General features: G+C 35.2%; 3 long non-coding RNA genes across 4 annotated transcripts; all 3 read right to left on the bottom strand.

Moving 5' to 3' along the window:
* Window positions 1-4,379: 4,379 nt before the first annotated feature.
* LOC148845548 (uncharacterized) lies at window positions 4,380-25,804 on the bottom strand. Of its 2 annotated transcripts, XR_016102574.1 has the most exons (10): window positions 25,546-25,804; window positions 24,268-24,359; window positions 9,685-9,757; window positions 9,440-9,572; window positions 9,296-9,348; window positions 9,101-9,220; window positions 8,668-9,008; window positions 8,523-8,575; window positions 7,887-8,231; window positions 4,380-4,753 (listed from the first exon to the last, which is right to left on the bottom strand). It is a non-coding gene; the product is annotated as an uncharacterized LOC148845548 (long non-coding RNA). The 2 variants fall into 2 exon arrangements; XR_016102573.1 differs by lacking the exon at window positions 9,685-9,757.
* LOC148845549 (uncharacterized) lies at window positions 15,605-15,992 on the bottom strand. The gene is made up of 2 exons (XR_016102576.1): window positions 15,858-15,992; window positions 15,605-15,755 (listed from the first exon to the last, which is right to left on the bottom strand). It is a non-coding gene; the product is annotated as an uncharacterized LOC148845549 (long non-coding RNA).
* Window positions 16,978-18,502, bottom strand: LOC148845550 (uncharacterized). Its single transcript, XR_016102575.1, has 3 exons — window positions 18,022-18,502; window positions 17,719-17,944; window positions 16,978-17,619 (listed from the first exon to the last, which is right to left on the bottom strand). It is a non-coding gene; the product is annotated as an uncharacterized LOC148845550 (long non-coding RNA).
* Window positions 25,805-27,380: the final 1,576 nt, after the last annotated feature.

The raw sequence follows: 27,380 nt of genomic DNA on the forward strand, positions 1-27,380 counted from the left end.
TCCTTTACTTTTAACCATGGCTTCTACAATTGTATCGTACAATGCAAACTAACTCATCCACTTTGACATTTAAGTGTCACATTATGTGATTAGTTTCATTTGTTTTTTCAGTGCCAATATATATTTTCATTGTTTGTAGATGTCACACCAAACACGAGATACACTGATTAGTATTAAGGATACAAATTCATATCCCAAACCTTCAAGTCAAACAGGTTCGACAAATACAAGTAAAACCACTAATGAAAAGAGAAAATCCATACAACCAATGTTAGAAGTATGAGAATATTTTACCAAGTTTGTGATAATGGAGAGGTGAAGACTAAGTGTAATTACCATGATAGGGAGTTTTATTGTGACCCTAAAAAAATGGAACTGCCTCATTAAAAAATCACATGAATATATGTAAAAAGAACCCTTAGGCTTTGTTTGGAAGGAGTAGAAATACAAATTTATAGAGTGCAAAACAAAAATGTTTTGTTCATATAAGTGCAAAGTGGTTCAAGATTTACACACCCACTTTGCTATCATTTTTGTGGATGTTTGGCATTTTCATCAATGCAGATACAACTATGTCTTGCTACCCAATGGTGTTTCAACTACTCGTGCCATTAAACAAATATAAAAAATAACAGATTCATTAATAAATTATAAAAATAAAAGATGGGCAGAGCTGAACTGGCTGAACTGAACGACTTATTGAAGAAATCTTTGTTACATGTAGCTATTAGTTTTCTCCCAGCCACAACCAAAAAATTTAACACCAATGATTAACACATACATTAGAGGCCATGGAAATGACATATGCTCCAAGGCAATCACAGCTGCAACATGGAAGGTTGTTCTTTTCCATGTTTGACAGATGATGAGCTAATTTGGTACTGTCTTCAGGCGCCTTCAGCTCAGCATTCAACAAATTAATGATAAAGGTCTATTACAAGCACCATTTTCATCTCTCCTATTAGTTAACTCTCAATAACTAGATAAAAAGAACATGGGTTGTACACAATCTCAAAGTCAAATGCAATCTACACATGCAGAAATAGTCCAAATTGTTGATACGAACTTGCACTGATGGGGTATGTTATGTTATACAACCTATAATCAAGATACTCTAAACAAATAAGTGTCATCTTGAACAAACTAGTGCTGCAATCTTATCCATGTAATTCCAAAGTACTCAGTGACACTTATTAATACACTAATAATATATAGTATAGAAAGAAATTATATTGGGCAAACCCATTTGTGGCCGGGACCAAGTAATGCAAAATAATGCAATACAGGAAGGAAGGTGTGTCTCTCTGTGGGAAAGCAGATAATGAGATGCAAATGCATAATTTAAACAAGTGCCATTACAGAGACATATCGAGCCATGCACTGTTCTGGTTTGTTCCCATGCTTCAAAATTAAGCACCCGATTTTACCATTAATTCAGATCGCTTAATTTTATACTTTAATTACTTGATCGATTTATAGGTTTATCCAGGATGATCAGGTGCATGTATCTTCATTTGTTATATAACTAGTATTGTTTATCAGTTTGAATTCGTTTAACTCTCATACCCCACATAAAGACCACAACACAAATCAACTAGTTTTTGTTTGTAGCTCCTAACCAGCCATGGTGTCCATCTAGTTGTGCATCTTGGACTCCAAATGTCTGGGTATCGCATTCATAGAGTGCTTTCTCGTAGGAACCTGCCTTGGTAAAAACTCAAAAATCTCTTATAACCTCCACTAATTTACTAAAAGGCCATTACCCGATGTTGGTCCTAACCATCTGTGTGGCCTTGAGATGGGTGGAAACGCTTCCACAATTTCTCTTGTTGATAATCTAAAAGACTTGCATAAATTGAAAAGGAAGAGAATATCATGTGTAATTCAAATCCTAAAATGGATAAAACAATAAGAAATTGAGAAAGACACTAAAGAGACCAACAACATTTCTTAAAGCTATCAAATACAAAATAGGTGATGATATAAGAATGTGTTTATGGAAGAATCCTTCAATATTTAAAATGTGGAGGCATGGAACATTGTCACAATAGTCTTAGTCTCTTAGCCACTAATATCCCACACTCGACACGTGTATGATCATTCACCCATCTTCGTTACGTGATATTGAAGGTTTCTACATATAACTTGATATTCCTATTCCCTGACCTTATTATTCTGGCAGACCTACAACATCATAAAGTTAGCATATTTGTGTATCACGATATAAAAAATGAAACACAAATAAATATGAAAACTCTTTACCTAACCTCTTTTATTATCATATCTAACACATCATTTGATTTTATATCCCTTTGATGCCTTGAAAACACCTTTTCCATCAATCTTTTTCTTATATCATCTAATAAAGCAATTATTGGGCTAAATCTTGCTGTACCAACCCATGTATTGAATAACTATGCCCAATTGTTCGTAAGATCATCTAGCTTGAACATTAATGTCAAGATCAAGTTTCCGCAGTTTTCCTTCTCAATCAATCATGTGTATTTGGATTCATTTGCCTCGCAACTTCCACATGACACACAAAATCCTAAGGCACACATACCCTACTTACAACCTGAACTGCATTCTTTAGAGCCATCCCTTTATATGTTTTCTCAAAATTGCTGCATAAATGTCTCAAGCACAATTGATGCAAGGCTTTGGGTAAACAAATAGTTAAGGCATCAGTAATCCCTAGAAACAAGTACATAATATTACCTTTAATCATATTTAATCCAATATGATTAAATACCGAAGATGAGATAGTTAAATGAAACGATGGTATAGAGTTCAATTACCTTTTGCTTATCAAACATAAATGCCTACTGAGAAGCATTGTCAATCTTTGATGTATCACAAAATTTAGTTAAAAATCATATTTAGGCATCTTTATTCTCTGCTTCAATAACTATACATGCAATTGAAAATATACCATTATTTCCATTAAGACCAATGGAAATAATAGGACACCACTTGGAAGCCCTGTTGCCTTTAAGTGACAATCATCTAATCCAACAATTTTCTTGCACCCATCCAAAAACTCCCTCATTGAATCCAAACAAATAAAAACCAATTTGAATGTGGAGACTTGGATGATTCCAAAGTTTAAGTTTCTATTCTACAAATTGAGCCAAGATTAGCTTCTATTAAAGCTCAAAAATAAGTAGAAAGCTTAGCATAATATTTAGCATGGCTTCCCCTAACCCTTTCAAGGGCTTTTATCTTTGCCCTATATATCTTTTAGGGATGAACATCTATGCTAAACAATTCCATCACTTCAATTGTAAGGGTTCCAACCGACAAATTAGGATCAATCCTCAACCGTTCTTCAATTTAGCATGGCTTCCCCTAACCCATATGCTTGCATGCTTGCCTTTCAATGTTTTCACTTGGAAGTTATTCCCATAATGTGTTTAGGGTGCATGTAACCCTTATTAGCACATTTAGTAGTGAAGAAAAACTTGTTCACTCTAATAAGTTGTACATCCTCGCCACACGACTGATGGCCTTTCTAAACTCCTTGTTATCTGTAAAGTTCATGGCAACTTCAAATGATGGATTTGCAAAATCGAACTATGCTTTGGAACAGATAAATACTATCTAATAAATTGCCATCTTCTGTGAAGCATTCATAATCCCTTGTTGATTCATAATCAGGTAATTCATTGTCATCATCGTATGGCTACATCCTATTACTACACTTGTTTTCATTGAATTCGACAAACTCAGGTCCTCCATTTCCTTTCTCCTCCAAGTTGACAATTTTTTTTGGATAGGAAACGTTAATTTTCATTGGATAATTGAAAAGATTGCAGGCTTATCACCCACAAAATGGATGGAAAAAGAAAATAAAAAACCTACAAACAGGCCCAAAACAAAGCCTCCCTAGCAACTCCTTGCTTAGCTAATAATCTCCCTTATAGGCTGTCTAAGAGACCGCACTCTTAGGTTTCCAGTTTGTGTCCACCCTATTACTAGCTTGGTGTCTCCTTCCACATCTAATTGTTGCATTCCCCATTGTTTCGCCAGTTTCAAACCTTGAAAGCCATTACTTCTGCCCTTAATGAATCTCCCACCCCAATTGGGCCTGAGTAAAGGGCCAAGACTTTTCCTTATTTCTATACACACCCCCAACTCCCGACTAACCTAGATTACCCAAGGTCAAGGTTTAGCTTTACCCTGAGCTGAGGCAATGGTGCCCAACAATCTTGTACTACAAGGGAGGAAGGTGAGGATACAACTATAGCACTCCAATTTCTAATTAAGTCCACTAAGGAGAAATCCTTGAAAAGGTGATGTACTTTTAGCCAGTGCATAACCTTAATGGTGACAACTTCCACTAGCATTGTCCACATGATGACATCATAATAGTGATCATCTTCATTCCCCTATCCATCATCATCACTAGCATTGTCCACATGTTGTACATTGTCTATATTATCTTTGTTACAAAGAAAACAATTTCTTGCAAATTCCCATGAATGTCGAACATAATATCTATGTCATTTTCACAAGTATCCACATATGTTAATGTATCTCTCATGTAGGTATCTTGTAATTTATAATCACCATATCACCATCTGATATGCCACATAACTTGCCTTTTTTTTAACGATATTTGCACAGTTTACTGATACTCTATTTACATTGCACACATGTTGAACATAACCACCAACGTATTCCATATTGCTATCATGATAACACCACTTGTCTGTGAACTTTAGAATAAATGTAAATATTTTAGTACTCATGCCTACAAAATCAAAGAAAATATAAGATGTTAGAATGTAAATTTAATATCTAACTATATATTATAGAGATTGAAATGTAACAAATTAGAAGATTACAAAACCATCATAGTAAATTAGCTCGGGCATTCATTAATAAGAGGCAAAGAGGAGAAAAATAAAATAAAGGAGAATTAGGAACATAATTTGTTTTCCTATCAAATGTTGTTTTCAAGAAAACCATTCTTGAAAGATTTCCATTCATTTTTTTCTTGGTTGTCAAAAACTCAAAAAAAATTGTCAACCCTAAATTACAAGATGTAAGGGTTTAGTGGCCATTTCACCTGTCATATTAGCATTAGTAGTCCTTATGATGTACATTTGGACATTGATGGCCAAATTGACTAAGGGTGAGTCTAATTTAGCCGCTTATGGGTTTCATAAATTTTCTTTGTTTTGAAAATTAGAGAAAAGTTTTTCCTCCAAAGTTTACAAGATAATTGTTGACGTTTGACAAATGTTGCAAATTACCTTTTGAGATGTAAATCCATGGATTTTCAATGATGCATATTGGCTTTTGGCGACGTTTATTAAACGTCGCAAAAACTCACCTAAATTAGTTGGATTTTCAGATCTGCTCTGATCTGATTATGGTTTATGGATAAATGGAGATCTGAATATGACTTAAATGAGTTGGATTCAAATATGAATCCGGTTAAATCTGATCCATTTTCCGCCCTACAAATGCTGAGCCCTTTCATGCATATGCACACAGTTTTCTGGTAGTCTTCCTTATGGTCTACGTAATTTGTACAGTAGGTTTATTTTAGTTTCCAACTGTGTGCAATCCTTTAGTGTAATATAAAGTTTTCAAGCGTATCCTAATATTGTTCCTTAACCAGGGAAGAGTTTCAAACCTGCAAAGGTCTTCAGTGCTTTATCCTGGAGTTGGTCTTCTAAATCACTTCTTCCAATAGAGTTCTATTGAAATTCATGTTCCTATGAAACCATAAGTGTGTATATTGATTGAAGAATGTACTTTGATGCATATTCAGGAATCTTTTGGGTTGAGAAACTGAAGATAAAATTACAGAGAGGAAATTTTGAAATTTCAAAGGATTTTGTGTGAGCAATAGAAACATCATACTCAGAAGCTTCATAGCTTCATCTCATGACTCATACATGGACAGAACACCAAAAAATACATGGACAGATTTCCAAAGGATTAAATTTCACAGGAACTACCTTTACACCGTGAAAGTAAATTGAGAATAAGAGAGAAACCCACAAATTGTGGATGCAGAAAGCTATCATGCTTAGAAGGTAATTTGAGTAAAACTCATGTAGATTAATATTCTGCAAACTGATAACCCAGTTTGAATAATGAAAAGTTTTAGCAACAAATTACTAACATCTTGACAGATAATTTTTGTTCTCAATGTCTATATATATATATATATATATATATATTGATAAATGAGAGTAGTTTTATTAATTCAAAAAATAGTAGTACATTCAACCTAGGAAGAGGCACGAGGTGTTACCTCCCCTAGGATTTGAGTCATAAACACTAAACAAACACAAACCTGAAACACAGTTACAAAGTGGCCCAAAACAGAGTTCTCAATGTATATTCTTTACTTCTGTTTAGGCTGTTCATGCAAATCTTTGATTTTTTTTCAGAGGATCAAATATTATGTAAGTGCTGAGAATGGAATAGCTATTATCTCAGGGCTATGGTTAGTTTGAGGGAGGTGGATGAAAAAATTAATAAAAAGTTGGGTTTGATTTTGGAGAGGAGGGTATCTTAGTGTTGGGGGCAGTCTAATAACAGCTAAAGTAGTAGAGTTATTGCTTTGTCTTTTAGTAAATGTTATTAAGTAGGTTCTGAGCTCCTTAAGGTTGATTTTATACATGTTTTACGCTATAAGAAGAGAAGAGAGGGAAAATAGAAGATGGAAGAAAGAGAACTCTACTGGGTGTGGTGGCACCCACTCTATTGTTTTCTTAGGTTTGAACATAAAAGTGTTAAATGACCACTCTGTCCCTGTGTCTAACAGAGCACATATTACAACAATGTTTTAGAGATCCAAAATTTACAAAAATCTAATCAACTAGGCTTGTTAGGAAACTCCAATATAAATCTCTTCTAACAGTCTAATCCCACCTACCCTTGGAGAAAAATCAAGGTTGCTAGCTATCAAATTGGTAGATTTCCCAAGTCCTCAAGATCCAATCAATGACAACCTGGGTGATTAAGGGACTTGAGGGGATTTTGAGCATGAAAATTGGTAGGAAACATCGACTCTACATTCCTGGACCTGTAAGTTCTTTAATTGATGGTTCTCCTTTATTTGTACCTCCATGCCATCTTTCCTACAATAGTAAATCAGTAAGAAAAAGAAATTGATACTTAAAATGGCTACCAAACCATAAATCCTAAATTTAAAAAGGAAGATTCATTAGCATTTTTGTCTCCGTTCTCTTTTTTTTTTCAATTTTGATAGGGTGGACTGGGGTGGGGGAGGGGGGGTAAGGGTAACAGGAATGTATTATACAGGTAAAGTATGACAGTGTTAACTCTCATCATGTACATAATAATTCTTTAGTTCAATCATCAGATGGATGGTAACCAACCTCTTTACCAATTTATTATCCTCTGCATTTCCATAACTGTTCATTATATTAATTAATTAATCTTTTGGTTTACCCAGTTGGTCAACACCTAATTTTCAGTGTGTAGTGCCCCCATTTCATTTCTTAACAGTTGGCAATTCCTAGGGGTCTCAGTTCAGGGAAGGCCAAGAGTGGCCCCAAATAGTCCTGTTATTTTGACGTGAGTTTGGAAGACATACCAGGTCTTTAAGTGGGTGAAGAGTGAGAATATTCATATGTACATATTTTGTTGTCCTACTCCACTTCACTTCTTTCATTACAGAACCAAGCAGAGAAACATACGCTGCAAGTGCTTCGGATCCTCACAATATTCATTTCTTAATTTGTTGTATATGCCCATTTGTGAATTTCATAGGTGTGTCTTTGAAGGTCAAAAGGCTTGACATGATCTTATAAGGTGTGACTTTCATAGGTGTGAATTCCATAGGTGCACTCTTATGAACTATTTTAACTGTAGTAAAGGGATCAATTTCAAGATTTTACCTGAACCGAAGGGGGAGTGGGAAACAAGGCATCCATTCCCTGACAGTGTGCCAACTGTTCCACCACAAACTCCAATTGTGCTACTTTTGCTTGAAGATCACCCACCTCTCCTCGAAGCATTTGGTTTTCTTTCCGCAGCTCTGAATCACACAAGGCGGTTGTACTATTGGTGGTGTTTTTAGACCCCTTAGTTCCGAAAGCACACTTTGGGTTCACCTCGAAGCCCAAGCAATGAACCCATGATGGATGACTTTACCCAAAATCACCACCACTACATCATGGGCACCAATGGGCTCGACTTAGATGCCCTATTATGCCTGTATCCACATATGCTTTCATCATTGCCTACAACAATTTCAAATAATATATTTATTTAAATTGGACGATCACAAAACCAAGCCAAAATGATCAAATGAGTAAATATAAAAAAAAAATAATTACAACAAGCTCCCTCGCTCGAGGGTCATAAAACTCCCCCTGGGAATTTGTATGGGCCCTCCTGAATAGGTCCTCTATCCTAGGTGAAGGTGGGGGCATATTGCTTTGCCTTCCTTCTTCTGTCTATAACAAACCATTGAGAGTCAATATATAAACTAACAAAAGAATCAAAGGTATAAAATGCATTAGTTTTCTCACCATTTCATGGAGGTGAACAGTGTCCTCACTTCGGTCATCATTTCACACTTAGCCTGCAACAAAGACAATTTAGTGATATTAATAAAAAAAATTATATAATTATCATATCCTAAAAGGACTTACCAATATTACTTTCAACTTATACCTTGCTCTCAGGTGTTTGCCAATGGTCAAAGAGGCATGAAGAACATCACGATCAATATTACTCCAATCGTGCCACTTTTGCTTAAAGATCACCCACCTCTCTTTGAAGCATTTGGTTTTCTTTCTGTAGCTCTGAATTGTACAAGGCGGTTGCACTATTGGTGGTATTTTTTGGACCTCTTAGTTCCAAAAGCACGCTTTGGGTTCACCTCGAAGCCCAAGCAATGAACCCGTGGTGGATGATCTTTACCCAAAATTACCGCCATTGCATCATGGGCATGAATGGGCTTGACCAAGATGCTGCCCTATTATGCCCGTATCCACATATGCTTTATTCCTTGCCTACAACAATTTCAAATAGTGTATTTATAAACTGGACCATCATAAAACCACACCAAAATGATTAAATAAAATATATATAAAAAAATAGTTACAACAAGCTCCCTCGCTCGAGGGTCATAAAACACCCCCTGGGAATTTGTATGGGCCCTCTTGAATAGGTTCTCTCTCCTAGGTGAAGGTGGGGGAATATTGTTTTGCCATCTTTCTTCCATCTATAACAAACCATTGAGAGTCAATATATAAACTAACAAAAGAATCAAAGGTATAAAATGCATTTGTTTTCTCACCATTTCATGGAGGTGAGCAATGTCCTCACTTCGGTCATCATTTCACACTTTGCCTGCAACAAAGGCAATTTAGTGATATTAATAAAAAAATTATATAATTATCATATCCTAAAAAGACTTACCAATATTATTTTCAACTTATACCTTGCTATCTGGTGTTTCCCAATGGTCAAAGAGAAGTTGAAGATCATCACAGATCAATATCACTCCAATCGTGCTACTTTTGCTTGAAGATCACCCACCTCTCTTTGAAGCATTTGGTTTTCTTTCCGCAGGTCTAAATCGCACAAGGCAGCTATTAGTTGTGTTTTTTGACCCCTTAGTTCTGAAAGCACACTTTGGGTTCACTCCAAAGCGCAAGCAATGAACCTGTGATGGATGATCTTTACCCAAAATGACCGCCACTACATCATGGAACCAATGTTTTAAAATGCGGAGGCATGACGCGAGGCGTTCCACTACCTAGAGGCGTGAAGCATAGTTCAGAATGCAAGAGGCATAAGCCTCCCGAACACAAGAAGGCTAAGCCTCCTTAAGAGGAGGGGGGTTAAGAGGAGGAAGGGGAGGAGGATGAATAGGAAGGGGGGATTTTTATTTTTAATAAAAATCTTTTATATTAAGAAGAATAAAGATGCATAACATTTGTGAATTTTGATATTCTCAATTGGCATGTTCATTAGTAGCACAAATCAAACTAATCTCTTAGAAAAGAAATTCTGCATACATACATATATAATCTTAATCTTGAAAATATATTATATATACAAGTTAATTTGCACATTATTTCAGCCAATCTCATGGATCTAATATAAGTTAATTTACACACTCTTATGAATTACTTAAAAAGTTATAGACAACTGGAGAGGGAACTAGTGCACCCTTTTACACCTCCAAGACTTACCATTAGGTCATCAATTTTTTTCTCCAAAAGGCAAAAGTAGTAGCAAATCAATCAATCCATAGATTTTCATTAAAATTTGTCACAATCATCAATTGTATGATAAAAAAATAAATATTAAGTGTATAAATCTGAGAAAAATTAGACACCTTGGCTGTAGGGTCAAGAGTATTATTAGCCTCTTGGCCAATCTGAACCGTGTGGGAGAGTTTGGCTACAATGAGGTTGTGGACCATAAATCCAAACCCATTGCATGAGATTGTTGACCTGACTATACCCTTTGCATGACAAAATATGGTATTTGGCATTGTTTATTTTTTGAAGATTAAAAAGAAAATTCATTAAAAAAAAAACAGCTTACAAGCACCAAAATAGGTGTAAGGGAACACCTAACCACACAATCATCAGAGTAAATAAGACATTACAACTCAAAAAAAAAGGAAAAGAAAAGAAAAGAATGAACCTCCCCCCCCAACCAGGACGAATTTAATCTTCAAGTTCAAAATCTTCATCTTGCCCATCCCGATCTTCATACCACGCCTCTCCATCTTTGCTGATGATAAGCTTTTTGAGGCTTTCTACTCTCTTACTTCTTTCAAAAACTTCAAAAGCCCTTCTAGCGAACTCTTCTCCTCCTAAGAAAAATAAGCCTAAACTCTTTCCAATCATCACATCCCTTTCTACCAAATTTTCAATTTGCAATTGTCACATCCCTTTGGCATTGTTTATGAGCAATCTCAATCAATGGAAGAGGGTAGGTTTTTTTTTTTAGGTTTGTGTGGACAACAAAGAATCTTGTAGATATGGACTCATCTCCCTCAAAAATAACAACCAAACAAGCAATGCTTTGGTAACCATCTGATCCCTTCAAACCAGACTAACCAGTTATGTTTATTACAGAGAAATGGTGTGAATCAGCCATTTCTTCCGGATTTGATTGAACCCTTATGTTTGTTTTGACAGACCAACCACAGAATTAAAGACTAGGTCTAGGCAACAATAAACTAATTCAGGTCAGATGCCACTCAACTTTAAGTGTATCAAACTACCAAGGTGTCTTTTAGGGTTTGAATTCAAAACTATCAAACCATGAGTCAGAAAGAATACGAGGTCACAACAACCATGTTTGATGGAGGGGGATTAGAAAAGCCAATCCCTGCCCAGCTGATTGCCTGTGATTTGGTTTGTATGGATTTGGATTGGATTTGGTCCAGTCAATTTGTAAATGGAACTATGTTGGATCGGATCATATTGGACCAAATCTGGGCCAATTGACAGCCCTAGCTGAAACTACACAATGTGGTCAACCATATACAGAACAATTTTATGCAAAAAAAAATGTGGTTCACAAGGTTTTAAATGGCCAAAGGTGCACTTGAGTGTGAAGAATCATCCAAATAATTGATATTAGTTTTATTATCGCCCAACAGTTTCGAAGAAAGAAAACAACTTAGGTGTCTATTATCAGAATCAAAGTTGTCACTAGTTGAAATGTACGACTCCTTATCAGTAGTTGACTTGTCCGAGACATCTTCCTCTAACAAATCATTGATGAATTGGCCATCCGATCCTTGTGATGCTCTACTGTGTGAAATATTAGGAGGTTTTTCTACCATGCTCAGTGCAGCATCCTCTCTATCCCAATCCATATTTTCATCATTTTTGGAATATTTTCCCTCGCTTGGATAGACACAACAGGTGCACCATCACTATATGCAGCATCCCCTTCAGTTTGTACAACCCCTACATCAAATAAATCATGGGGCTTTGTGTTGTTCACTATATGCCATCCTTGGTTCAAATCATCTTCCATATAAAATACCTGTTGAACTTGATTTGCAAGCACAAATGGATCATCCTCCTCCCTCTCACACGTATGAATTTCCCAAAGTTCACCATAGTGTATCCATAGTTTTCTTTCTTAATTGCCAACCAAGGGTTAACCCAATCAAATCAAAACAATACGAAGTTGACATTCTCTATATACTCCAACTTAATTATCTATTTGGTCCTCCCATAATATTTGACAACACTTTGAATCCCATGCATGTCCTACCTACTCATGTATGAGGTGGTGTCTGCAATAACTATCACCCCACTGTTTTGATAGACCTTTCCTCTATTTGAAGAATATGGACGGAATCTATAGTCGTTTACTAGATATTCTTATAACTTGAATGCATTAGCCTTAGGCCTCATTGAAAGGGTTGCAACAAGATCGGAGAACTGCCCACCACTCCCACACTCTTGGGCACCTAGTATGCAGTTTCGTAACTAAGAAGCAAACTTGTTTCGATGGGCCTTCTGTAATTCTTGTTGCTTTCCTGGAAACAAAGGGACCAAAGCTCTTAAATGCTCACTACATTAGAGAAATTCAAATGAATTTAAGAAATCCATAATTAAAAAAAATATATTGCATGAGATAGTAACAATTACTCAATGTGTGGGGCCACCTTGTCTACATGTGTCAACACGTAATGGTTAGGAGAGCAAAAAAAAACAGAAAAACTGAACCGACCGAAACTGAACCGAAAAATCAGTTAACCGAACCGACCGGTTCGGTTTCGGTTTGGTGTTTTCAAACAACCGACAATTTTGGTTCGGTTTCAGTTAACCATTTAAAAATACCGACAATTAACCGAACCAACCGATATATTATATTATATTTTTTATTTTTTGAAAATTGAATAAAAAGGTTCAATTTTCAGCCTTTCTCTTCGAAAACCAAACCTACCACTACTGCCAGTCTGGGTTGTCTACCTGTTTGGCCTTTCTAGACTACTCAAACTGGTTTTCACTTTTCAACCTTGTGCTTGAATCAAAGAACATTTGGTGGCGACCACCACCGATGACCACAGTTATCCCACTTAAATCAAATTCAAGCACAAGACTGCTCAAACTAGCAGTCCAATGAACATTGAGCATGGACCGAGACCAAGAAGGCTAGAAATAAAATGTCCTATCCAGATACAGACCCGACAAAATGTTGATCACCCGAAGCAGTCAATACGCAATAGCCAAATGTTGCCATGAATTCTACTCAGACTGGCAGACAGGTTCGAACCTAAAGTAACCAATACCACCACTTGTCAATCACCATCGACAATCCCGCCTTTCCAGTTTGGTGTTCAAGACTTACTTCAATAGCTTCTCTCGACGTCTTGAACCCCAAAAATGATTTTCCACACCAAAAACGGTTTTCACCCTTTCCGGACGTTTTTCCCTTTCCGGTTTTCATCGAACATAGGAACACCTTCGATTGCTTCAGGTATGACTTCTCCATCTGTTCCGCCATGATCGAGAGATGCTAAGAGAAGGTTGACCAAAAGGAGGAGAAACTAGGCACTCTACAGTCGGCTAGAGTTGTTCATCTTAACAACTGTCTCACTCTCTGTTCTCTCTCTCTCAGACTCTTCTTCTTCTTCCCCAACGAGCCAGACCTATTCTTTATTCTCTCTCTCTCAGCCTCTCTCTCTCACTCGACACTCGCTCAGACTCACTTAGTCTCTTCTCTCTCAGTCTCAAACTCAGTCACTCATCTCTCAATCTCTCATCTCTCTTAGTCTCTTCTGCAAGAAGAAGGTTTTTTCCCTTTTTTTTAATTTTTAGTGCATAAAAAAACCAAAAAACCGAACCACAGTTAACTAGTTGCATTGGTTCGATTTCGGTTCAATTAAATTTAGAAACCAAACAGGTCGATTCGGTCTAGAAAATCACCCCACGGTTCGGTTAAACAAACCATGAGCACCCCTAATAATGGTGGGCCTAGAATAGTGAAAGTTCATCTAATTTCACAACTTTTTGTGAACATTTCACTCTACCCGTGCCAAACATAGATATATTCTCCACATCAGCCTCAGAATTCCTTCCTACTCACGTGAACCTTGTATCAACATTGTTGAGATACATGGAGGAAAATTCCATGCACTCCACTAGATACCCTTCCACAGTAGACCTCTGAGTACACTCTATTGCGCACAAGCCTTTTATATCCTTTGGAAGTCTATTCCTGACACATATGGGAAGGAACTGTTGCATGATGACATGATAGTCGTGGCTCTTCAATCCGTGCAACCTCCCATTGGTTAGATCGACTCGCCTTGAGATATTGAAGGAATATCCATTTGGCACCAGCACGTTCTTCAAAATCTACAAAAAACACTCTCATTTTTCTCGGGCAAACAATATTGTCCACATGGTATAGTAACCTACCTATACCATACAATCATCTATGACTGGATGGAGAGACCGTCGAATGCCCATTTCAATCAAATCATAACGACTCTTCATTGTGTCCTTTGATTTTCCATCAATGTTCAAAATAGTTCCCAATATATTTTCATACACATTATTCTCTATGAGCATCAAATCTAAGTTGTGGCGCAGCAAATTATGCCTCGAATAAGGCAACTAAAATAATTTGTTGTACTTCTTTAAGTTCCCAACATCGCTTTCTTTTGGGTCACCTAACAAGTGTTGCTTTCTTTGTCCTTTCCCATACTCAAAATTTTTCCCTTCTAACTTCAAAACTATTTGCACATCAGAAAGAGAGTGGTGGAAGTCTAAATTCCTATGTTCCACCGAAGCTCCACTTATTCCTTCACCACCTATGATTTGTCAAGAAGAACCAATGATGTCCAAGGTAGCAATGGTTCAGTGTTACAGAATGCCACCTAAGTTTGTCTCTCGGGCTCTGTTTGATTGCTGAGAAAATTGGACTGAGAAAGGATGGGATGGAGAAAGGAAATTTTATTTTCTCAGTTAGTTATAATGTGTTTGTTTGCTGAGAAATTTTTTTGAGAAAATCCACTTTCTAGTATTTGTTTGCTGAGAAAACTTTTCTCAACTAAAAAAATGCATGTAATTTACTTTTATGACAACTTGCACCCCCCAAATGTATGACACATGATTGAACTTGCCACGTGGCATGATAGTGTTATTAAACTTGCTCATTCAAAAATTTTACTTAAAAAGAATAAGAAATGCTTAATTATTTGGAACTGTTCATTCATCATAGAATTTGTTCATAGGTCTACTCAATGTACTCATCCATAAAAAACTTGTGCATGCATTCATAAAAGAAACTACTAGGAACTAAAATTGCTCTATTATTTGGACCTGTTGGTACATCAAAGAAGTTGTATTCAATAACATATTCCATTCAAAAAGTCATACATACATCAATAATTCATTTGAATTTGGCTTTAACCTGTAATTAGTTCATCAATGCCAATAGTTCAACATATTCATTCCATGTAGTCATAATCATCCATATACCAATAAATCCATTTGTGGTAAAATATAACCATTCATTCCACCAAACACAAATAGATTGACCATCGCAAAAAAAAGGGACAACAATCAAATTGCCAATGCATCCCCAAAAAAATATACAAAATGAACGCAAAGGCTCAACCATCAAAACAAGTTTCTGTCATATATAATTAGTACCAAGTTTGTTAATAAATGTGAGTTATAAAAGTTTAAGTCTTTTATCCATCCCTTCAATATGGAAGTCCTAACTTCATTTGAAGCCATGCCTTCCTCAAATTTGGCTCCACCCTGTAAAATGTCATAACTCAACTTTCAGACTCAGCTAATAAGTCATATGCTTTAATAAAAAATGCCACTGAATATCCTTCTAGGCTCATAACATCGACATACACATTTTCCTTGCTAAATAAACCAAACCCTCGCTCAACTGCAGATGCAAATTTCCCGAGATGTGTAGCAATATCTTGCACTTGTTCAGCAACAATTGCAGCATATGGCTTCCGTTTTCCTAAAACTCTTCCTTCTGCAAAACTACTTCCCTCCACCGGCTTATGCTTTAATAAAAAATGCCACTGAATATCCTTCTAAGCTCATAACATCGACATACATCTTTTCCTTGCTAAATAAACCAAACCCTCTCAACTGCAACTGCAAGTTTCCCGAGATGTATAGCAATGTCTTGCACTTGTTCAGTAACAATTGCAGCATATGACTTCCGTTTTCCTAAAACTCTTCCTTCTGCAAAACTACTTCCCTCCACCGGCTTTGCTTGAAGGTTAGGATCTCCAGAATTCTCAGCCTCATCAATGTCATCAAACACATGCTCAACATTCGGTGTTGCACTAGTGGCAGTTGCAGAAATTGCATCTTGCTTATTTAGTTCCTTGGCTGTAAAAACAACATTTCCAATCACTTGATCATTTCCACATACCAATGCCAATTGGTCATAGTTTGGAATGCTTTTTCGTCTAAACTACTTTGCCTTTGGATGTGCCTGTTCATTTTCCATGGGAGTTCCATAATAAGTCACATTTCGTACTAATAAGTCATCTTTCATATAATTTGTAAACCAAGTGTTTAAAGTATAAGTGTTGTTAATCTATTTTACCTCAATATATGTAGCCCAAACATCATGTGTTGCATTTATTGTCTTGGTTGAATCATTCCACGCAAAGCCACTTTGATTCAAAAGGTTTTTTAATATTACAAAATTCTGCTTGATTGTTTTCAGCCTATTTCATATGTGTCCTTGAGTACATTCAACTAAAAACTTAGTGCTAATAGCACGTGCCGCTGTAGTGTAAGCCGGTGATTTGAAACTTTTGTCAACCTTGTTTCCAAGGTTGACCTGCTCAGCAAGTGTGCCAATGAGTAAATTATCCATGTCCTGTGTCCAACTCATATTTATTTTTCCAGTCTTGTTTTCAAACTGAGAGCTAGAAGAGTCCATTTCTGTTTCATGCCAATCAAATGAACAATACAAATCAACAATATATATCCATAACACCAATTAATACAATGTATTTTTGTATAAATAGCAATAGGCAATTAATAAAATCAAACATCATAATCAGTTAAGAAAGTGAGTGTACATAGAAAAAAAGTTATACAAAAGAAGTTATATTAGAAAAAAAGAATTAAACAATAGGAAGAAATTAATGTCAAGCCCTAAATCAATACAATACATAATCAGCCCACATTTGGGTAGTTATTTATTCTCTGAGACGAATTCCTTCCCTTGATTGTTCATTTCTACTATCTCGTTGAGATAGCTGGGAGATTTATGTATTGTCTGCTCTATCATCATTTAAATCATCAATTCTTGCATCATCCTCAGTATCAATTGCTTCTTGATCATACCGACGCATGATGAAATCATATGGATCCACACCCATGACATGGTTGTGTAAGATGCAACATGCAGACACAATCTTCACCTGTGACTTAAAAGGATAATGTTGCTAAGATACCAAGATTGGAAAGCGTTTCTTCAATACCCCAAAGATCCGTTCAACGGCATTTCTAAGTGATGAGTGTCGAATGTTGAACAGTTCTTTTGGATTCTCAGGTTGATGTGTACCCCATTCCTTTAGATGGCATCGTGTGTTTCGATATGGTGTAATGAACTCCGTCTTTAATGAAAATCCTACGTCTACAAGATAATATTTACTTATTTAAAATATAAAAAGTTAGAAAACATGTACATACTTACCTATTAATAAAAATGTCTCTTGTGAGAGTTTATTACTACCTTGAGAGACCTCTAATTTATGCTCTCTCCTCAGAGCATTGTTAAGCATGTGAGAATCCGATGCGGCACCCTCCCAACCAGGTAATACATATGTGAACAACAAATTGAAAGTGCATGCAGCAAGGATGCTTTGTGTGGGATAAGATTTACGACCTCGAAACCTAACAACATCAGTAGAAGGGACTTTCACAAGGAGGTGTGAGCCATCGATTGCCCCAACACAATCCTGCCAGTAGATTTAAGTTTTTTATTATTCATTTTTTTGGGTGTATACGTCATAAGGAAGATTTATCACTTAATTACCTTGAAATATGGCCAAAAATCATGTCGGTTTCTAATTTCTGGAGGTGTTTCAGTACCACTTGGTTAAATCAAGTACCTATCCTCCAAGCTCAACAAAGCATTCAATACGTTGTTGAAATGACGGTTCACAGTCTCACCAAACCAACTGAAATGAAAGTCCATTGTTCTATTCCTAACATTGTGTGCCAATATGTGTAGGAAGCGTGCCACTTGTTCTTCTACCGTACACCTCATTGTATCATGTATTCTTCCTGTTTCACGAATAATCTTGCATAGCCTTGTAAAGGCAGCTTTCCCCGTTCTCAATTGGTTATAACAATCTATTTCTTTTTGTCCATATAATCTATCCAATAAATCTCTTCATTCAAAATCCCGGTTCACGGATGGTTCCCTATCAATCTAATCCACATATTCTTGCAACAATGAATCCAGTTCAATTGACAGCCCTACTGTTAAGTCAACACCATGGCTTATGCAATCACTAGGATTAGGGATTGTTTTATAAGTCCAATCCTTGTTTGAATCGCTTTGTTTTGACCCTACATATGATTATGGAAGAAAGAATTTCTTTTACAGACTGAATTTGTTCATTAACTCTATCTCAACTTCAGAATAAAACCATAGTCCATTTCTTAGCTTCTTTTAAAGAAGGTAAGGAGATCTATTAGCAAAAAAGGGAGATGAAAATATATATCAATCAGACCCAACTTACTTCAAGGTTTTTTCTCCATCCACAAGGTAGCTGTGTAACTTCAGACATAACCTCTTACCCGATACAGTACTCTTCTTTCTGTTGGAAAAACAAGGGTGATGAGTTGGGTAATTAAAAGCACTATCTAAATGCCACCATCTAAGGTTTGGACTTATAAAATACTGCTTTGGACTGGTTTTGGGGTTATTGAACATAAAACTAGTATTTTGTTGTATTTCTTTTCATGATGGGGCAATCCTAAATTCATTTTACAAATTAAAATCGCATGTAATTGTAATAAAAGATTTCATGAAAAGTATAAGTCTAGTCATTTTCCATCCTTTTTGGGCTTTAAAGCTATCATTTGATATCTTCAATGACTTGCTATCATTTGATATGGAAACCTATGGTTTGAAATGAATGGACATTAGGATAAGGTGTTAAGCATAATTATTCAACATTTGCTTTTTAGAAGCAAAGGGTTTTATAGGTGTTCCTACTAACAATGATGAAGCCAGGAATCTTCAATTGTGACAGATGTGATGGTTGACATAGTATCTTCTTCCCCCCTTTTCTATTTGTGAAAGGAGATAGAATTTCCTGGCTGTTTTCAGAGGAAAATGTAGCATACAGGATATAGGGTTTATATTAGGGAATGGCACTGCATACCTGGACAAATCCAGTTTCCATATTCTGACACATGGACTAGATTGGTCAGACACCACCTCTCTATGGCTATTAAGTTTTTGGACTGTTCTTTAGAAAATTCCTGGAGGGCCCATCTAGGAGATCTTGTCCCTGTTGTAATACAAGTGTTTGTCATTTTCTTTTATTTCTTGTATTTTTAACATAATATTTTCCATTGCTCATTTTACAAGTTCAAATATTGTATGATATTTGTTGCCCTCCATACATTGAAGCAAAAACCTTAGTCCATGTCAGCTTACATTCTGCTTTGCTTAATTTTATCTCATCTTTTTCACTGGTTTCTCATGTCATTGTTTCTTTAATTTAACAGTCAGGTTTTGAAGGATTTGTTAGGGGCAAATACACAACTCTTCCAGAATCAAATGAGAGAATGTTGGCAACAGAAGTCGGTGCTTTGTGGAGGTATAGATTAACTATTTCATGAGAAGCTTAAGGGGTTAAAAATGTTTTGGATAGACAAAAAATAAATTGAATGTTTGTATAATTGTATTGTTTATCAGTCTTTTATAATTGTCTACGATATGTGTTGGTGGTTCACCCTTAGTGGAGATGGTGGTTCACCCTGGAAACCAAGCAGATCTCTAACCCTTGGAGATGGTGGTTCACCCTTAGTGGTTCAACCATTTGATATGTGTCTCATCTTGTCATGTCATCACGTCATCAATTTGGAAGATGAAAAACAGGTGAAATGGAAAGAATCTGACAACAATTAATCATCTAATCCACCATATATCCATTAATTTCATAAAAATAGAGAAAAAACTTTAACAAAAAAATATATAACTTTGTTATTTGTCTCCCCTCTGTTAGGTAATTGACTTTCCAAATTATTTGTTGATAGGGTTTTTCTTTTCTTTTCTTTCTGATTGGGTTCATAGTATCTGAATCCCACCTTTTCTCCTTTCCCTTCTTATACAAACAAAGACATTTTCTTAATTGGTAAACAAGGTCAATATTATTTGTTAGTATAGTTAATAAGTTAATAACTAAGTACAAAGGGAGCAAGATAAAAGAAGATACAAACAGAAGAAATAACAAAGAAACACCCTAAGGCTGTCATGCTACAGCTTCCCTCTACATCCATATAGAGAGCAAATAAATCTCCCTAATGAAGTGATTCAATATTCCAATGCAACTACCTCCTATCCACCCCTTTTCTAGTCAAAGATCACTAGAACATGAGAATATCTCCTAATCCAACTGAACAATGTGTTCCCTCTGACTGCTAAAAATATAACTTCTTTAATATAGTATATCATTGGATCCTTAGTTCATCTCTTCCATCCCTAAACCAACACACTACTCTCCAAGAATCACATCTTCAATCTGAAAGCCAATTTGAAATTTAACTCAGCGAGAGCGTCGCGTCTGTTGCTAAGCCTCTGCAGCAATGTCTTCGTCCGCTTGAAATCTACTTTGGAATTGAAAACGTTTCCTCCAGATCTTAGATTCTTGTCTCCAAACCCATGAACTCTATACGATGACCACAAACAACTAAACAACCAACAAGATTTGATGAATAAAAAAGCGAAAAAAAAAAAAGAAAAGACGAAGACAACTAATGGAGGCACAAAGGAAAGACGAAGACAACTTCTGGCCTTCTGGGCCTCTGCTTAGACTAGCACCACAACCAAAACCAAAAGCCCTAAATTTGTTCGAGGTTGGAGGCACAAAGGAAACTCAATACTCTCTGAGCATCTTCAGGTGGAACCGACTTGCGGAGGTATGGAATAATGGAACAAAAAACAACAAAAAAAAATGGTAGAACAGGACCGCTAGAGAGAGGGATTCATGGATCTTGTCTTACCTTCCATAGATATGGCCAGAGAAGCTACCGGAGATATGGCTGTTGGAACAGCGGCTTTGAAGGGGAGACGAGCTTGTCAACTTCTTGCTCTGACAAACTCGATAGATTTTCTTAGCCTCTTCTTTTCTCACAGGGGCTGCACCAAAATGGTGCGATCCCGTTCACTAAATTTTGGAATCCCGCATCCCTCTAGTTTCTCATCCCAAAACATTGTTTACCAGTAAACAAACACAAGAAAGAGAGAAGCATTCGAGAATATTCCCTTTTCTCATCCCTTTCTCAGCAATCAAACAGACCCTTAGTTTTTCTTGGAATTCATTACGTAGAAAAAAATTAGTATCCACTTTTAACGGTACTTAGTTCGGAGGTGTAGCCAAACGACCTCCTACTTAGTTCTAATATTTCCCATATTTAAAAATTAACAATACTTTCTATGAAAAATTGGTATCCAGTTATGTTGATTTTTTAGTGACTTTAAATTTGTTTGTATATATAGGTGCCATTTATGACCTATTAACTACAAAAACTATCATAGTTGATGGCTTGTAGCTAGTTTGGAGTGTTGGTTTTACATAGTTTCTACTGGGTAAAAAAATGGGTTATTGATGGGTAGATTAGGGTTTCCTTAATACTAGTCCCACTAAGAGAGGCACTAATGGACTACAAAGGCAAGTGGCTAGGCAAGACTAAACAAGGGGTAGGTGGGACTAGGCAGGGACGAGTGGCTACGCAAGACTAGGCAAGGGTGAGGAACTAGGCGGGATAGCCCACCCACATAGCATGCCCTGCCTACTACCCACCCAACACATAACAAATATCTTCCCCACTAACCCCAATGTATATTGTTCAATAGGAATTGACTTCCAGCCAAAAGAAACAATAGAATTTGAAAAGTTAAATCACCGAAAGTTTGCTTATGAATTTGCTTATAATAGAAAAAATAAATAACCAACAACTAAACCAATTTCTTAAAAAAAAAACAATAGACCAACACAAGGAGAAAATTTTTGCAAGTTTTGACTATAGTGCATTTAGAATTCAATTACAAAAGCAAGAAGGGACTACGACATTTTTGAGACTAAAGTAGTAAAAGTAGTATTTAATAGTTAATACTTGCTGGTGACAACCTTCTATAAAAGAAAACTGAGCTCCCTAAGATGTTTAGGTTGCAATATTTGTTTAAGAAAGGTAAATCAAGCATAAACTCTATAAACTAATTTCCTTAGAAGGCCATGTTACAATAAGGGCTTTTGTCATCCCAAAATAAAATTTTCAATCTAGGTATTTTAATGTCATTAGCTGTATGAAGGCATTAAATAACTAGCAACCACTAATCCTTAAGACAATTCAAAAAAGCTTGCAAAACATTGGCAGCTTTATGATATGATTCTACAAAACTAATGAGCCAATAAACAAGAAAATTCTAGGAAAATAAATAAAAGAGAGCACAAAAGGAAGAAAAAAGAGGGACACAAAGAAAGGGACAAGTATAATTCTTCTTTGAATAGTAACCAAGGATTAAAGTATCAGTATTAGGTATCGTATCGGACAACTTGGATATGGATACAAATATGGTTGGGAAACGCATGGATATGGATGAAAAATATAAAAATGCTTGGATACGCTAAAGAAATGCATATAAATTCAATAATTATATTAATAACTTCAAGTTTAATGTCAAAATAGCAATAAATAACGTATAAATACATAGGAATTGTAATATCTTAATGGTATATCTAAAGAAATATATTACTATTGATAATGCATCAATTTTTATTTTTATTAAAATCCAAGGCACAAAAAATATGCAACCATTATATTTGAATTATTATATCAATTATTTTTATTTTACTATTTCAATTTTTAACATCAACAAAAAAATTAACTAAAAAATAATTTGAAAATGCTCAATAAATAATACTTTCACTTTCGTAAACAATAGATATGTTTATATAAAATGTAAATGAAATTTTGAAGATGCATATCATGTGAAAATTCATAAATTTTAATTACTAAAATAATTATTCATTATTAATCTTTTTATTTTTATGAATTTTTAAAAAAAAAAATTATTTAAGTAGATTAGTGGATTTGATAGATTCAATTTACATTATATTCTCAAATATTTTGTAAACAATATTTTATCTTTGTAATAATAAATATATTGTTATTTAATGCAAATTGAAATATTAATTAATAATTTATAAAATAACTATTATAATTTATCAAGTCTACATAAATAATTTTAAGTATTAAAATAATTATTCTATTAATAATATTTTTATTTGTATAAATATATTGAAATTAAAAATCATTTATATATATATGTGGATTTGATAAATTATTTATTTTATGGGTTTATAAAATAATAATTTTGAATATTATCTTGTTAACTTGTACTTGGAGTTATTGAATATACTTTTTATTTAGATTAATGTAATAATTAAGCTCAACAAAATATAATTTATTTCATTTATTATCACAAAATGGAAGGTGGCTTGATGGTTAAGATCCTTGCGCTCTTGGACATCGTGTGACTTGGGTTTCAGGGATCGAATCACGCTTAAACCAATTTTTCTAGTGAAGGCTATGAAGCACTTTTTTGTGCAATACGCGGGTTCAATATGCCTCTGTATCGGTCCGTATCGGCCGATATGCTGCAATACGCATCGATACAGTGGTGTATCAGACCAATATGCATGACTAACACGACAGTGTTAGTCGTGGCATATTCCGTATCATCCCCTACCGATACCAATACAATACGCCCCGTATCGGGCATATCGTGTCGATATTTTAATCCTTGATAGTAACCAATCAAATGGCTTTCTTAGATGAAAACAGAATGTAAAAGATAAGCGCATCTCCTAACACTGAAGCTGATAAGCAAAGAGATAAGCATGCTAATCATAAAATTTTCCAACCCATAAACAAATATAAGCATGATAAATGAAATAAATTTTGAAAGGTATCTAAGCTTCACAACGTAAATTAACACAACCCATAAACATAAAATTAATTTTAACAAACAGCCACATACATTTATAAGAAATTATCATTTCCCGATGCCTCCCATTCCGAAGATTGAAATTTGCTTTATTTGCTTCATCTTCACCCTAGCCACATGTGAGTCTTCTACAACATACAAAGAAAATTAGACAATTGTCATACACCATGCAAATACATTCAACAATAAAACCAAGGATTTAAGTATTGACATGATATGATCATATGCCTGATACAGTATTGGTTTCGAAGGTCACAAAGACATGAAATACAAGGTTTTTGAATGTGAATCTTTGAGATGATAGATGTCATCCTCATCAGCCTATCACTCAATTATCAGGCTGAAAAAAAATTAGGAAAAATATAATTGTATTCACCAATCGATGTGCATGATACCCAATTTATTGGTATAGTTCATGACAATATTTTGAACCTTGTATAAAACGACATTTTACATCTGATTAAATTATAACTTTAATACTACAAGTATGTTAAACTTAACAGAATTACAAGGGCAATAGATTCAAACTGAAGAGAAGACAAAGTAAAGGTAAGTAACTAGTACCAAAACATGGTAGACTATATATAACTGTATACTGATGTAAGCAATTATTAGACCCATATATACAGAGGGGGATAAGAAAGTTGAACAATATTCATTTGAGCATTTGATATATGAACAGACTTCTCCTTGGGAAAATTTTTTAAAACAAATAACAAAGCCATTTTTCATATATTAGAAATACTCAACCATTTAAATTGCATGGCAGGCTTTGGGCTGATCAAGTGCTTGCATTACTGCAACCACCATCTCAGCACAGGAGTAGTCCTTCGGGGACGATAAAACGTGGATAACTAAAACTAAATCAAAGTGGTATTAAACCTTTCAATGCTGAACAGTGCATCATCATTATCCAAGGAGCAGTTCATAATGACCAGACATTTTCCATTATCGTTCGTTATAATAATAATAAAAAAAAATTAAGTCCAAAAAAAACCCTTCTCAGCTATCAAATTGACAGCCACGTTAATCACTTTAATAAAATCAAAATAAAGATTCTGAGTTGACTGATAAAATTATTTAGAACCGAACTGTCAACCAAGCCTTCCTGTGTTTCCTCTCTCTTTTTTCATTTTGGCTACTTGCTTACTGAGTTACGTAAAGAGTAGATTGACCTCTCAGATTCTTAATTTGAAATTTGTGGGAGGAGCCAACCGTTTTAAGTTGAAAGAATGAATAACACAGTCATTGTGAAATATTCATTTTTACGAGGATATATAAATTTAAAAAAAAAAAAAAAAAAGCCCTTACCTGAGTTTTCCTTCATCTAACAAAAGGGATTTAGGGTTCCAAACTTCAAACTTCAAACTTCAAACTTGAAATCCCCTCTAACTCTAGTCGCCGCTTCTCCCACCGTGCCTTAATTTTAACGTGATTTATATGGAAGGGTCCTGAGAACTCAGAAAGTCAGAAGAAGGGCTCCAAACCCAGCCCAACTGCCCAACTCGAAATCAACTTTGAGTCGGGTTGAGCTAGGTTAAAATTACGGTTGCCTAGGTCAAATTGGGTTGGGTTAAGGTTAGCGTTGGGGGTTCAGAACGTCATGTTGGATTAGTGCTTATCTCAACCCAATCTAAAAGAACTATAAATCGAACCATGCCACACATGGCCCGGCACAACGGTATGCAAGCCATGCTACCCACAGCCCAATATGTATATAATTTTATTTTCAAATTTTTGTCTATTTTATTAATTTATTTTAAATCTTATATTATTTTTTTCAATTTTTTGTTAAAAGTATCTCTCATGGCTTGTCGTGATCCATAACCTGAGGCTTGACCCATGGCACAGCGTCCGTGCTAGGCCAGACCTCTAAAGTATCCCCAAAGGTAGCAAGGATGACCCAGACTGTACAGCTCAATTTACACCTCTACAACTTAACCAGGTCCGACTATCACCCTAACAGCTAGTCCCCATTCACCACATCTACCTACACCCATTAGGTTGTAAATTGGATTGAGATTAATTTTATAGACCCAACTAACCAAGGATTTTACAATACATGCAAGAACGAATCCCTTAAATATTACCTATGTACTTTTTTCAAAACATTAGTGGAAGGGCACCTATTATGTACATGTGTACATTTATATCTACTAGTAATTAAGCACATGCATTGCATGTGAGAGAGAAATTGAAAATTAACAAAAGTAATAATATGATTAAAAATAGGCTTAAATGCTTGTAACAAATAACAATTATTATTATTATTTTTTTTTATTGTTATTGTTGTTGTTGTTGTTGCTTTTTCATAATGTTCTCGAATATTTAAATTTAAATTAAAAATAAACTTAAATGTTGTGTACATTTGATAACAAATATTGTTATTAAATTTTGTAATGCATTTTTATCATAAGAAAATATATAACATAATGTTTTTGACAGAATTCTATACATTTATTGTGTTCTATCTTTTCTTAAATATTTATTATTCAATTATGATATCATGAGCTTCTTTGAAAAGTTTGATGATTAGTCTTAAATTAGGGAAATTATAGTCAGAGTTGACTGTACATTTAAAACTAAGCTACAAGTTAGCCCATAAACCAATAAAACTCTGACAACTGGCTCTATATTTCAAATTATAAAAAATCTCATCATGTCATCAGATGCTTATGTGGTTGCTACCAACATGGGACTCTTAATCCATATTGGACACAACAAAAAGATTATACCAAAATTGTCTTTTAATGTTGGGTGATTGGAAAATAAAAAAAAAAAGGGTTTCCAATTTCTCTCTCACTCTCACTCACTCACTCTCTCACACTCTCTCAATCTCCCTCACACTCTCTCACTCTCATAGTCATCTTTATTTGTTCAACGACTGTGTGATTTGAAAATAAATAAAAATGGTTTTTGGCTTCTATATTTATGTTCTCTATATCAATTTCTCTCATTCTCTCTCTCTACCTATCATTCTCCATCAATCTCTCTCATTCTCTTTCTCGGTCAATCTCTCCTTTAATTTTTATCGTTCTACTTTAGTTTCTCTCCCTCTCCCATTCTCGTTCTTTTTTTTTTTTTACACACTTATGCAGTATTAATTAGATTGTATAAAAGAACGAGACCAACTTGATATGGTTCAA

The sequence above is a fragment of the Nelumbo lutea genome, chromosome 7 (genome assembly GCF_056320005.1).
Source record: "Nelumbo lutea isolate HS-2025 chromosome 7, American lotus-T2T, whole genome shotgun sequence".
NCBI lineage: Eukaryota > Viridiplantae > Streptophyta > Magnoliopsida > Proteales > Nelumbonaceae > Nelumbo > Nelumbo lutea.